The sequence below is a fragment of the Monodelphis domestica genome, chromosome 4, assembly GCF_027887165.1.
Source record: "Monodelphis domestica isolate mMonDom1 chromosome 4, mMonDom1.pri, whole genome shotgun sequence".
NCBI classification, from domain to species: Eukaryota; Metazoa; Chordata; class Mammalia; order Didelphimorphia; family Didelphidae; genus Monodelphis; species Monodelphis domestica.
In genome coordinates, this window is record NC_077230.1 from 400,459,706 (window position 1) to 400,471,688 (window position 11,983).

The window sequence follows — 11,983 nt, forward strand, 5'->3', positions numbered from 1 at the left end:
CGACCCATGTGATCAAGCAGTTGTTTTTCTTCTGTATTTCTACTCCCACAGTTCTTTCTCTGGATGGGGATAGTGTTCTTTCTCATAAGTCCCTCAGAATTGTCCTGGATCACTGCATTGCTGCTAGTAGAGAAGTCCATTACATTAAATTGTACCACAATGTATCAGTCTCTGTGTATAATGTTCTTCTGCTTCTGCTCCTTTCACTCTGCATCCCTTCCTGGAGGTTGTTCCAATTCATGTGGAATTCCTCCAGTTCATTATTCCTTTTAGCACAATAATAGATCATTTATTTTACATTTTGTAATATTTTATATCTCTTGCTTGGTCTTAACATCTTTCCTTTCCCATAGATCTGACAGGTAAACTATTCTATAGTCCCCTAATTTACTTATAGTTTCCTTCTTTTTGTTCAAGTCACCCATTCTGAGTTTATCTTGGTGTAGGGTATGAGATGTTGATCTAAACCTAATCTCTCCCATACTGTTTTACAATTTTCTCAGTAGTTTTTGTCAAATAGTGGGTTTTTGTCCCCAAAGCTGAGATCTTTGGGCTTATCATAGACTGTCTTGCTGAGGTCATTTACCCCAAGTCTATTCCATTGATCCTCCCTTCTGTCTTTTAGCCTGTACCATATTGTTTTGATGATCCCTGCTTTATAGTACAGTTTAAGATCTGGTACTGCAAGGCCACCTTCCTTCACATTTTTTTTTCATGATTTCCCAGGATATCTTTGATCTTTTGTTCTTCCAAATGAACTTTGTTGTAATTGTTTCTAATTCAGTAAAAAAAAAAAGTTTCTTGGTAGTTTGATAGGTATGGCACTGAATAAGTAAATTAGTTTGGGTAGGATTATAATTTTTATTATGTTAGCTCATCCTGTCCATGAACAATTAATGTTTTTACAATTGCTTAGAGCTAGTTTTAATTGTGTGGGAAGTGTTTTGCAGTTGTGTTCATATAATTCCTCTGTTTGCCTTGGCAGATAGATTCCTAATTATTTTATATTGTCTAGGGTGATTTTAAATGGAATTTCTCTTTCTAACACTTGCTGCCTGGATGTGTTGGACATATATAGAAATGCTAATGATTTGTGTGGGTTTATTTTGTAACTTGCAACTTTGCTAAAGTTGTTGATTATTTCCACTAGCTTTTTAGTTGATTCTCTAGGATCCTTTAAGTAGACCATCATATCATCTGCAAAGAGTGATAGCTTGGACTCCTTATTGCCTATTTTAATACCTTCAATTTCTTTTTCTTCTCTAATTGCTACTGCTAGTGTTTCTAATACAATGTTAAATAACAAAGGTGATAATGGACATCCTTGCTTCACTCCTGATCTGTTAGGAAGGCTTCTAATTTATCTGATTCCAGATGATGGTTGCTGATAGTTTTAAATATATACTATTTATTATTTTTAGGAAAGGCCCTTCTATTCCTATACTTTCTAGTGTTTTCAATAGGAATGAGTGCTATATTTTTTCAAAGGCTTTTTCTGCATATCTTGAGATAATCATGTGATTTCTGTTTATTTGGTTGTTGATATGGTCAATTATGTGGGTGATTTTCCTAATATTAAACCATCCTTGCATTCCTGGTATAAATCCTATGTGATCATAGTGAATAATCCTCATGATCACTTGCTGGAGTCTTTTTGCTGATATTCTATTTAAGATTTTTGCATCTATGTTCATTTAGGAGATTGGTCTGTAGTTTTCTTTCTCTGTTTTTGACCTGTCTGGCTTTGGAATCAGTATCATATTTGTGTCATAAAAGGAATTTGGTAGAACTCCTTCTTTGCTTATTTTGTCAAATAGGTTGTATAGTATTGGGATTAGTTGTTCTTTAAATGTTTGATAGAATTCACTTGTGAATCTATCTGGCCTTGGGGATTTTTTCCTTAGGGAGTTCTTTGATGGCTTGTTCAATTTCTCTTTCTGATATGGGATTATTTAAAGATTCTATTTCCTCTTCTGTTAATCTAGGCAGTTTATATTTTTGTAAATATTCATCCATATCAACTAAATTGCCATATTTGTTGCCCTGTAATTGAGCAAAATAGTTCTTAATAATTACCTTAATTTTCTCTTCATTAGAGGTGAGGTCGCCCTTTTCATCTTTGATACTGTTAATTTGGTTTCTTCTTTCCTTTTTTATTATTTTATTTTATTATTTTATATTAGATTAACCAGTAATTTATCTATTTTCAAGATGCTGGGTCTTAAGAAAGAAAATATAGAGAAAAGTAAAACTCTTCTCTTCAGGAGCTCACGTTCTCTTGGGAGCTTATATTCTATTTATTCTATAAAACAACATGCACATAGACAAGTAGATAAAAAGCATTTTCTGGGGGGGGGGGAGAGAACTAACTGGAAGAGATCAAGACCAGATTCCTTTAGAATGTGACTTTTGACTTATTGAGGTCCCCCTATGTGCAAAGCTCCATGTTAGTGTCTTTGATTCTTTAGTGAAAACTTCTCTGAAATCTGGTGAGGCAATTGTTCTAGGCTCACCTTCATAGAGAGAGACTGACTATATATACCTATCAAGGTTGTAGAGGTATTCCTAGGGGGTCAGGGTTGTGTCATTAGCTTATATTCCTATTCCAGTCACTTTGGTTGTCAGTGACCACTGACCATGTTCCATTTAGCTGATTAACATCAATAAGCTTTTCCAAAGGGATATTTATTTCTAACATATAGCAAGAACAGAATGAATACAAACATTTCTCCCCAACACCCCTGGGTCACACTCTCTCTGAGGATAGTATGTTCACACTTCATGCTGTTTCTACATATCATTGATGCCACTAAGTTCCCATTCAAGCATGGACTTTAACACCCAGTGACTCACTTTCTTGACTTTCTGAAACATTCCAGATTGTAGCCTTCAATCTCCTTTACCCAAAATGAAAGAACAAATACAAGGCAGAGAACCAAGGCCCACATTCATGGGTTACATATTGACCTCAGATGAGGGTCTGCTTTGATTCTTTTTTCTCTAGAATGCCACCAGGCAGAAAGGGGTCAGCCAAAAGAGAAGGATGAAGATCTTGACTAAAGCTTAAAACTTAAAAAAATTTTAATAACAAATTTACACCTAAGTTTTCCAACATTATATGATCCATATTTTCTCCCTCTATTCTTCCCTCCCCACTCCTGGATTTGACAAGCAATTCAATCTGGGTTATACATGTATCATCATGCAATACATTTCCGTAGTTTTCATTTTTGTAGGTGAATAATCCTATAAAACCAAAGTCCAAAACATATACCCAAATGAACAAGTGATAAATCTTGTTTTCATCTGCATTTCTACTTCAACAGTTCTTTCTCTGAAAGAACTCTGAAGGTGGAGAGCATTCTCTGTCATACATCTCTCAGAATTGTCCTAGATCATTGTATTGCTGTGAGTAGCAAAATCCCTCACATTATTGCTATTACTGTGTACAATGTTCTTTTGGTTCTGCTTATTTCACTCTGAATTAGTTCATGAAAGTCTTTCCAATTCTTTCTGAAATCCTCCAGATCATCATTCCATACAACACAATAGTATTCCATCACCATCATATGCCACAATTTGTTTAGCCATTCCCCAATCAAGGGACACCCCTTTAGTTTCCAATTCTTTGCTACCACAAAAAGAGCAGCTGTATTTTTATACAAACAGATCCTTTCCCATTTTTTAAAAATATCTTTCAGATACAGTCCCAGTAGTGGTATTACTGGATGCATCCTTTTATAGTCCTTTGGGCATAATTCCAAATTGCCCTCCAGAATGGTTGGATAAGTTCACAATTCCACCAACAATGCGTTAGTGTCCCAATTTTGCCACATCCCCTTCAACATTTACCATTTTCCTTTACTGCCATATCGGTCAATCTGATGAGTGTGACATGATTCCTCAAAATTGTTTTAATTTCCATTTCTCTAATCAAAAGGAAGTTAGAACATTTTTTTCATATGATTATTGATAACTTTGATTCCTTCCTCTGAAAACTGCCTATTCATATCCTTTGACCATTTATCTGACTAAATTTTTTTGAGAGAGGAAAGCTGACCCTTGAGAGACCATCCAACTTTGAGATTCCATGAAATGGAATCTACATTTATATCCTGTGCTTTTAATAGCAGCCAGCCTGACCCCTGCTTTCATTTCACCCCTTGTCGTGCTGTTTTAACAGTCAAAGTCCATTGTCATCTCTATCTTGGACCCTTCTATAGACATCAAAGAGAAGCTCATTATTAGGCTTAAATATCTAGGGTTCAAGATCTCTTCTTTAGAATGTATATATATTTTTAGAAAATCACAAGGTCTAGTAAAGGAAATATTCAGCCTAATTACTATTTTTCTTCTGGTCCAGTAAATACACATCGTCTTATGTATTTGGAAATTGATTACCCAGAAACCGATGGCTAAATAATAAGTACATGAGTTTTAAAGTGTTGAAGGTTCATGTATATTTGTCTAGGCGTTGCTGCACACTGACCTTTATGTATACAAAACTGAACTACTCACTTAGTAAATACAGATAATGCTTGCTTAATTTTGGAAACTCCTATTCAAAGAATTAACCAATATTAGACAATGGGACTTTGTCCAGGGGTGCCAACGTTGGCAGAAAGCATGATACTTTCTGGTGGTTGCCACAACTTCAACGTAAAGTTATCGAATAGACGATGCTGCCACAACTGTCCCTAGGTTGCCACTCCTCTCTTCATGCTCACTTTATTTCATTATTCCTGTTGGGGCAAAGGACAGAATCTCGGGAGGTCATTCTTTTTCCCAGTATAACAACTGGTCTCCATGCCAATTGTCCCCCTCCCCCAATCTCTACTCAAATGAAGTTGTTCTCAGTACTAGCATTACTAGTTTCTTCTTACTCTATAATAGCACAGAAGGTAAACATGAATGGTGTAGCATTAGCAAGAACGCATCTGCATGGTATTTGGTCAATCAATTTCTTCTTTGGGTGTGATTATTGTTTGGCTAACACACTTTATCCTTCTCCTCTTGGAATCACTATGTACCATACCATGAATCAAATGCCTGCCTGGTTAGACTCCCTTTCTTGGCTACCGTTCTCTTTCCTCTGTCCCCAGTCACCTCAGCCTTATCCTCCTAGAATCCCTTATCCAACTCTACAATTCTCTTCAATTCTATTCTCTTACTCTTCATATTCAATCAGTTATGAAGTCCTGTTGATTTTTATCTTTGTAATCTCTTTTCCTTCCTTCCTCTTTCTTTCTTTCTTTCTTTCTTTCTTTCTTTCTTTCTTTCTTTCTTTCTTTCTTTCTTTCTTTCTTTCTTTCTTTCTTTCTTTCTTTCTTTCTTTCTTTCTTCCTTCCTTTCTTCCTTTCTTCCTTTCTTCCTTTCTTTCTCTTCCTTCCTTCCTTCCTTCCTTTTCCTCTCTCCTTTCTTTCTTTCTTTCTTTCTTTCTTTCTTTCTTTCTTTCTTTCTTTCTTTCTTTCTTTCTTTCTTTCTTTCTTTCTTTCTTTCTTTCTTTCTTCCTTTCTTCCTTTCTTTCTCTTCCTTCCTTCCTTCCTTCCTTCCTTCCTTCCTTCCTTCCTTCCTTCCTTCCTTCCTTCCTTCCTTCCTTTTCCTCTCTCCTTTCTTTCTTTCTTTCTTTCTTTCTTTCTTTCTTTCTTTCTTTCTTTCTTTCTTTCTTTCTTTCTTTCTTTCTTTCTTTCTTTCTTTCTTTCTTTCTTTCTTTCTTTCTTTCTTTCTTTCTTTCTTTCTTTCTTTCTTCCTTCCTTCCTTTCTTCCTTCCTTTCTTCCTTTCTTCCTTTCTTCCTTTCTTTCTCTTCCTTCCTTCCTTCCTTCCTTCCTTCCTTTTCCTCTCTCCTTTCTTTCTTTCTTTCTTTCTTTCTTTCTTTCTTTCTTTCTTTCTTTCTTTCTTTCTTTCTTTCTTTCTTTCTTTCTTTCTTTCTTTCTTTTCTCTCTCTGGAGGTTAATAGCATTCTTTGTCTTAAATCCCTCAGAATTGTCCTGGATCATTGTATTGCCAATAATAGCTAAGTCCATCACAGGTCCTGCAGCATCTCTTGATGAATATACCCCGCCCCCCCCCTTCTGTCCTCTGACACTTTTGGCCTTGAATAAAGTATTCAAAGGCAGTCTTTAAATTAAATTGGGGACATACAGCCCTGTAGCAGAATGGAGATTATTTGGTTTGGGGAAAAGATATGAGGTGAAAGGTCAGAGAGAATGAAAAAAGGCTTTGTGGCTTGACCAGGGCCTGGGAAGAGATTCAAACTTTTTAATTCAGGTGATGAAAAACTATTGTTCTATAAGAAATGAAGGCAATGCATGCAACTCCAGAGAAAGAATTATTGGAGTCAAAATGCAGATCAAAGCATATGATCCTTCACTTTAGTTTATCTGTGTTTTTATTTGGGGGTTTTGGTTTTATAGAAGCATTTTCTTACAACAATGAACAATAAGGAAATATGTTGCATAATATTTTGCATGATAATACATGTATAACCCACATTAAATTGCTTACTATTTACAGGAAGGGAGAGGGAAGGAAGATTTTTTTTTTTAATTAAACTCTTATCTTCTGCCTTAGAATCAATACTGTGTGTGGTATTGGTTCCAAGGCAGAAGAGCTGTAAGGGCTAGGCAATGAGGGTTAAGTGACTTGCCCAGGGTCACATAGCTGGGAAGTATCTAAGAGAAAGGGAGGATCTTAGCACTTCAGAAAACTTATTTGGAAAATTTTTATTATCTATAATTGGTAAAATGATATATTTTTACCCACTTCCCCCAAAAAGAAGTCCTTTGGCAACTAAAAAAAAGAATTGAAGGCAATACTTCTAGAGAAGTCTGGGAAGACTTGTATGAGCTGATAAAGAATGAAGTGAGAAGAACCAGGAAGAGTCATTCATATAATAAAAGAACATTGTTAAGGCAAAGGATTTTGAAAGACTCAAACTCTGATCATTGTCGGATTCCAGAGGATTCACAATAAAGTTACCCACACATGTTGACAGAGAAGTGATGACCTTGAAGTTTTTTGGACATGAACAGGGAGGAAATTTATGCTAGACTATATATAAAAAATATTTTATTTTTTCACAATTACATGTAAAAATATTAACCTTTATTGGTAAAATTTTGACTTTCAACTTCTCTCTCTTCCTTCTTTCCTCCTTCCCTGAGACAGGAATCAACTTGCTATGCAGTCATGCAAAACATTTCCATATTAGTCATGTTGGGAAAGATAACACAGAGGGTCACTGGATTGAGAGCCAGGCCTAGAGATGGAAGGTCCTGGGTTCAAATCTGACCTCAGAGACTTCCTAGCTGTGTGACCCTGGGCAACTCTAATTGCTTAGCCCTTACCAATACAAAGTCCTAACCCAAAACACAGTATTGATTCTAAGGCAGAAGGCAAGAGTTTTTTTTTTTTTTTAAATTAAAAAAAAAGAAAGAAAACATACCATGCTAATAATAATAACAAGAAAAATAAGGAAAAGTTAACTGTATGCCTCAATCTGCATTCAAACTCCTTTAGTTTTTTTTTTTGGAGGTGGAGAGCATTTTTCATCATAAATCTTTTGGAATTGTCTTAGATGATGAATAGCTGAAGAGAGCTAAGTCATTCACAGTTTTTCGTCTTACAATATTGTTGTTACTGTGCAGCGTGTTCTCCTGATTCCACTCACTTCCCTTTGTTTCAGTTCATCTAGGTCTTCCTAGGTTTTTCTAAAAAGCAGTATTCCATCATAATCATGTGCTACAATGTATATTTTTGTATATCTAGGTTCTTTTCCTTTTTTGTTATGTTTTATTTTGTTCTATTCTCATTGGGATAGAGAACTAGTAGTGGTTTTGCTGGGGCAAAGAGTATTCATAGTTTTATAGTCTTATTGGTTTAGTTCCAAATTGCTCTCCAAAATGGTGGGATCAGTTCCACCAACAGTGCAGTGCTCCAATTTCCCCACATCCCCTCCAACATTTGTCATTTTCCTTTTCTGTCCTCTTAGCCAATCTGCTAGGTGTGAGGTGGTACCTCAGAGTTGTTTTCATTTGCGTTTCTCTAAATAATAGTGATTTAGAGCATTTTTTATGTAATATTATATAGCTTTGATTCTTCATCTGAAAACTGCCTGTTCATATCCTTTGACCCATTTATCAACCTAGTGAACTGACTTGCCCAGGGTCACACAGCTCATAAATTTCTGAAATTGAGTCTCCCCAATTCCAAGCACAGTGCCCTATCTACTATTTCACCTGCCTGCTCTTTAATAGCTAGCATTTATATAGAGTTTTAAGGTTTACAAAGATATATGTAAAATCTCATTTTATCCTTACAACAATTCTGTGAGTGATGCTATTATTATCCTTATTTTATAAGTGAAGAAACTGAGGAAGACTGAGGTTAAATAGCAGAGGAGGAGACATTCTGAGTTCTATAGAATCTAGCCATTTATCAGAAAAAAGGAGATTTCTGGATTATCACTAGCTGTGGGATGGAAGGATCCTATATCTTGAGCTAAAAGAGACTCCAGGGCCTTTAGTTACCTAATGGGTAATTCCAAGTCCAAGAGTTCCTGAATTTGAGTGTAGACACTGGATCTTCTATGGAAAGATTTCCTGACTCATTGAAAAAGGAAGAAGACAGTCTACATGGTTCCTAAAAAGCATCTGACATGGTGTCAATGCAAGATAAGGGTTCTTAATCTTTCTAAGAGATAATAAAATTCTAGCTAAGGATTTCAGCTGTGTGCTAATAAATGTTTAATATATATTTGTATATATTAATCATTATCAGAGGTAAAATAATATAGTAATATAATTTGTATACATTATATTTAATATACTTATATATAAAATAATAATTGCATGTAATATATATATACAATATAATAATTATATAATTAATATAATATTATAATATATGCAATATACAATTATGCACAAGTTGTATATGTTATTAATCTGTATGTATTAATATATGAATAATAATACCATAATATGGTATAATATAATAAATATCTAATATCTAATATAATAATAAATAAAATATTTGAGGGGAGGAAATGTCCTTATGATAAACCAAAAAAAACCAAACCTTCCCTTCTTTCTTAGTCAATGTCAATTCTAAGACAGAGGAGTGGTAAGAGCTAGGGAATTGTGATTAAATAACTTGAGCTGGGGTCACACAGCTACAAGTGTCTGAGGCTCTGCTACAGTGTACTTTTAATTTTAATTAGCATTATTTACATATTCTCCATCACTTTCTCACAATTAACAAAGTAATATATCAAGCCCTTACATCAAGTGTTTGCCTAATCCTGAGATGTACATGCTCAAACTGAAGATTTAGTCATTTGGCTCTCATGAGCATCAGAAGCATGCATGAGTCTTTCAGGTTTTAGTCACAAGTATTTCCTAAGTTCCTAAGTGTGCAGCTCTCCCCAAAGTGCCCTTGCCACATGTATTTGTGAAATGTGTGTCTCTTTGTGACCTCTGTGTATTTATTCTCCTTTTTCATGCTGGGTACATTGTGGAAGAATTTACCCTAAGTTTATGGGAGAGATATTTTGTAACTTTTTTAAATGTTATTTTTAGAAATGCCTTTTCTCTGAGTGAATTATGTCTTCTGGCTGACTACTGAAAAGTAAACACACTAGTGGGGGCTCATCAGGTTTTCAGGATAGAGTCCCTTGAATCTGAATGTAGCTATTCCCCAGTGGTCCTGTTAGGTTGGGAGTAAGTGCTATGATGCTAACCATAAATACCGCTTTTGAGGGCTTATTCTTCTCTTTGTTTTCTGTAGCAATTTAAGTTTATTTGCAATTTTCACTAGTTTGAAAAGGATTGTGAAGAGGATAGAGTATTAGATACAGAGTCACAAGGACCTGGGTTTAAATCTTGCTTCACACACTTATTAGGTGACCTCAAGGGATTTAATTAATTTCTTTGAACCTGAGCTTCCTCTTTATGGGAAAAAAAAATGCGGATGACACTACTGGTGCTACCTACCCAGGATTGTTGGATGGGAAGTGCTTTGCAAACTTTAAAGGGAGATGTGAAGTGATATATAATATGTGCTTAAAAACTCTTGAATAAATTGGTAATTAGAGGTAAAGAATATTTAAAGAATAAATAGTTCTCCATTTAGATAAATTCACATTAGGGACATTCAACTTTAGGTAAAGAAGTCTAAAAGAAATCTGCCAGAACTTAACATTACTATACAATACCTTACTTTCTCTCTGTTGCTACCCCTTGGCTGAGTGCTCTAAGGCTTCCCACCCTGAGTCCCACCAAACAAAACAAAATCTAAAAAAGAAAACCATCTTCAAGGGAAAACAGAAGAGTAAGGCTGAGAGACTCTACCTGATTGGAGGCTTGACTTGAGAGAAACTTGCCCTCTCAGCCCACCCACCCATGTGTCTGCCTGTCCATGCTTTGGTTCTGGCCAGACCCCCAACTTGAGTGTCCCCCTTTCTGCTCTTGCTTCTCTTTACCCAGCCCCAATGTGTCCTCAAACCAAGGACCCATCAGCCTCTTCCCTCCACTGGATAGGCAAATTCACATTAGATAAAAAGCATTTTGAGGTATCTAGGTAGCATATAGTGTGATAGGCTTAGAATCTGGAGGACCTGGGTTCAAATCTGGCCTCAGACACTTCCTAGCTGTGTGACCCTGGGTGGCTTTACCCCAATGGCCTAGCCCTTGCCTTGAAATGACAGTAAGACAGCAGGAACGGGTTTACAAACAAAAGGAGCGGGAGCAGCATCCTACAGTCTTAGAGGGCAGATGGCTCGCTATCTAGGTGACTAGAGAGTCATTCCTTGAATGGAGGGTACGTTGGGTGGAAAGTCCTGGAACTGGGCATTATTCAGTTGTTTAAAGTATGTAGAACCATGAACTCTGACCAGACTCTTGGGACGGTGTTGGGCTTATTTTGAGTCCTGATGACCACAGCAAAGGATGTTGCAATGCCACACGTACTTCCTATCCCTACCCTATTGTTCCCGAACTTGGCCAGAACATGAACACGCTGCAGACGTAACCGGTAATTTCAGTTGTGTTGCTTGTGGACGGCTTGAAGAGGGCATGGCTGAAGAAATGCCAGGGATGCCGCCCAGCATCCCAGATCTGGTCCTCAGAGACCCCCCATTAAAGATGGAAACTGAAGGGCAAAGAGGTGTTGTGAGTTGCCCAAAGTCGCTGAGGTAATGACTGGCAGAACTGGGATTTGAACACTGGTCCTGACTCCCCGTCCAGGGCACTTTTCTGCTGTTTCCTCACTCTCTGAATTCTGTCCCATTTACCTGAAGCTCACAGGCTTGTATTAACTAACATGTGCTCTGAAAGCGCTCGTTTGAGCCTCGAAGGTTGCCCTGTGAGGCGATGGGACAGATGTTGTTATGCCCATTTTACAGATGAGGAAACTGAGCTCAGAAAGGTTAAGAGAGGTAAGAAGACTTTCACTCCTGTGCAATTACGCTCTGGAAAAGGAAGGGCGACCTGGCCGCATTCCTATCTGAGCTCTTTCTCTCCGGGCTGGAATACACCCCATCCTGCTCTGCTATAAGTACTCTTCCTGCACTCAGGTAAGGATTGGCCACTTCCCAGGCCTGAAGAAGGTGTAGTTCAGCCAGTCTGATGCCATCGAGGCAGAAAAGGGTTAGTTTGGCCGCCTCCATGGACACCCGCACGGTCTAGTTCTCCCTGTGCTAAGGAGCTTGCGATGATGCTCAGCCTCTGGTTGGACGAGCTAACACAGCAACTCAATTAGGAGCATTTTGCAGCCCTCTGGAGCGATGAGCCACGATTATAGCGTCTTGTGGCCACTGATGGAGCCGCTGAAGCTCGGACCATCATAAGTGGCCAAAGGAGCTGCCATCCTGCCCGCAGCCCGGGCTCCCGTGACTCTCTCAGGTGCCTCTAAGGGGTGTCACTTAAAGGGACCTCTCAGGGCCCTCTTGTAGAAGGCTGGACGATATTTTCCAGACTTGGGGAG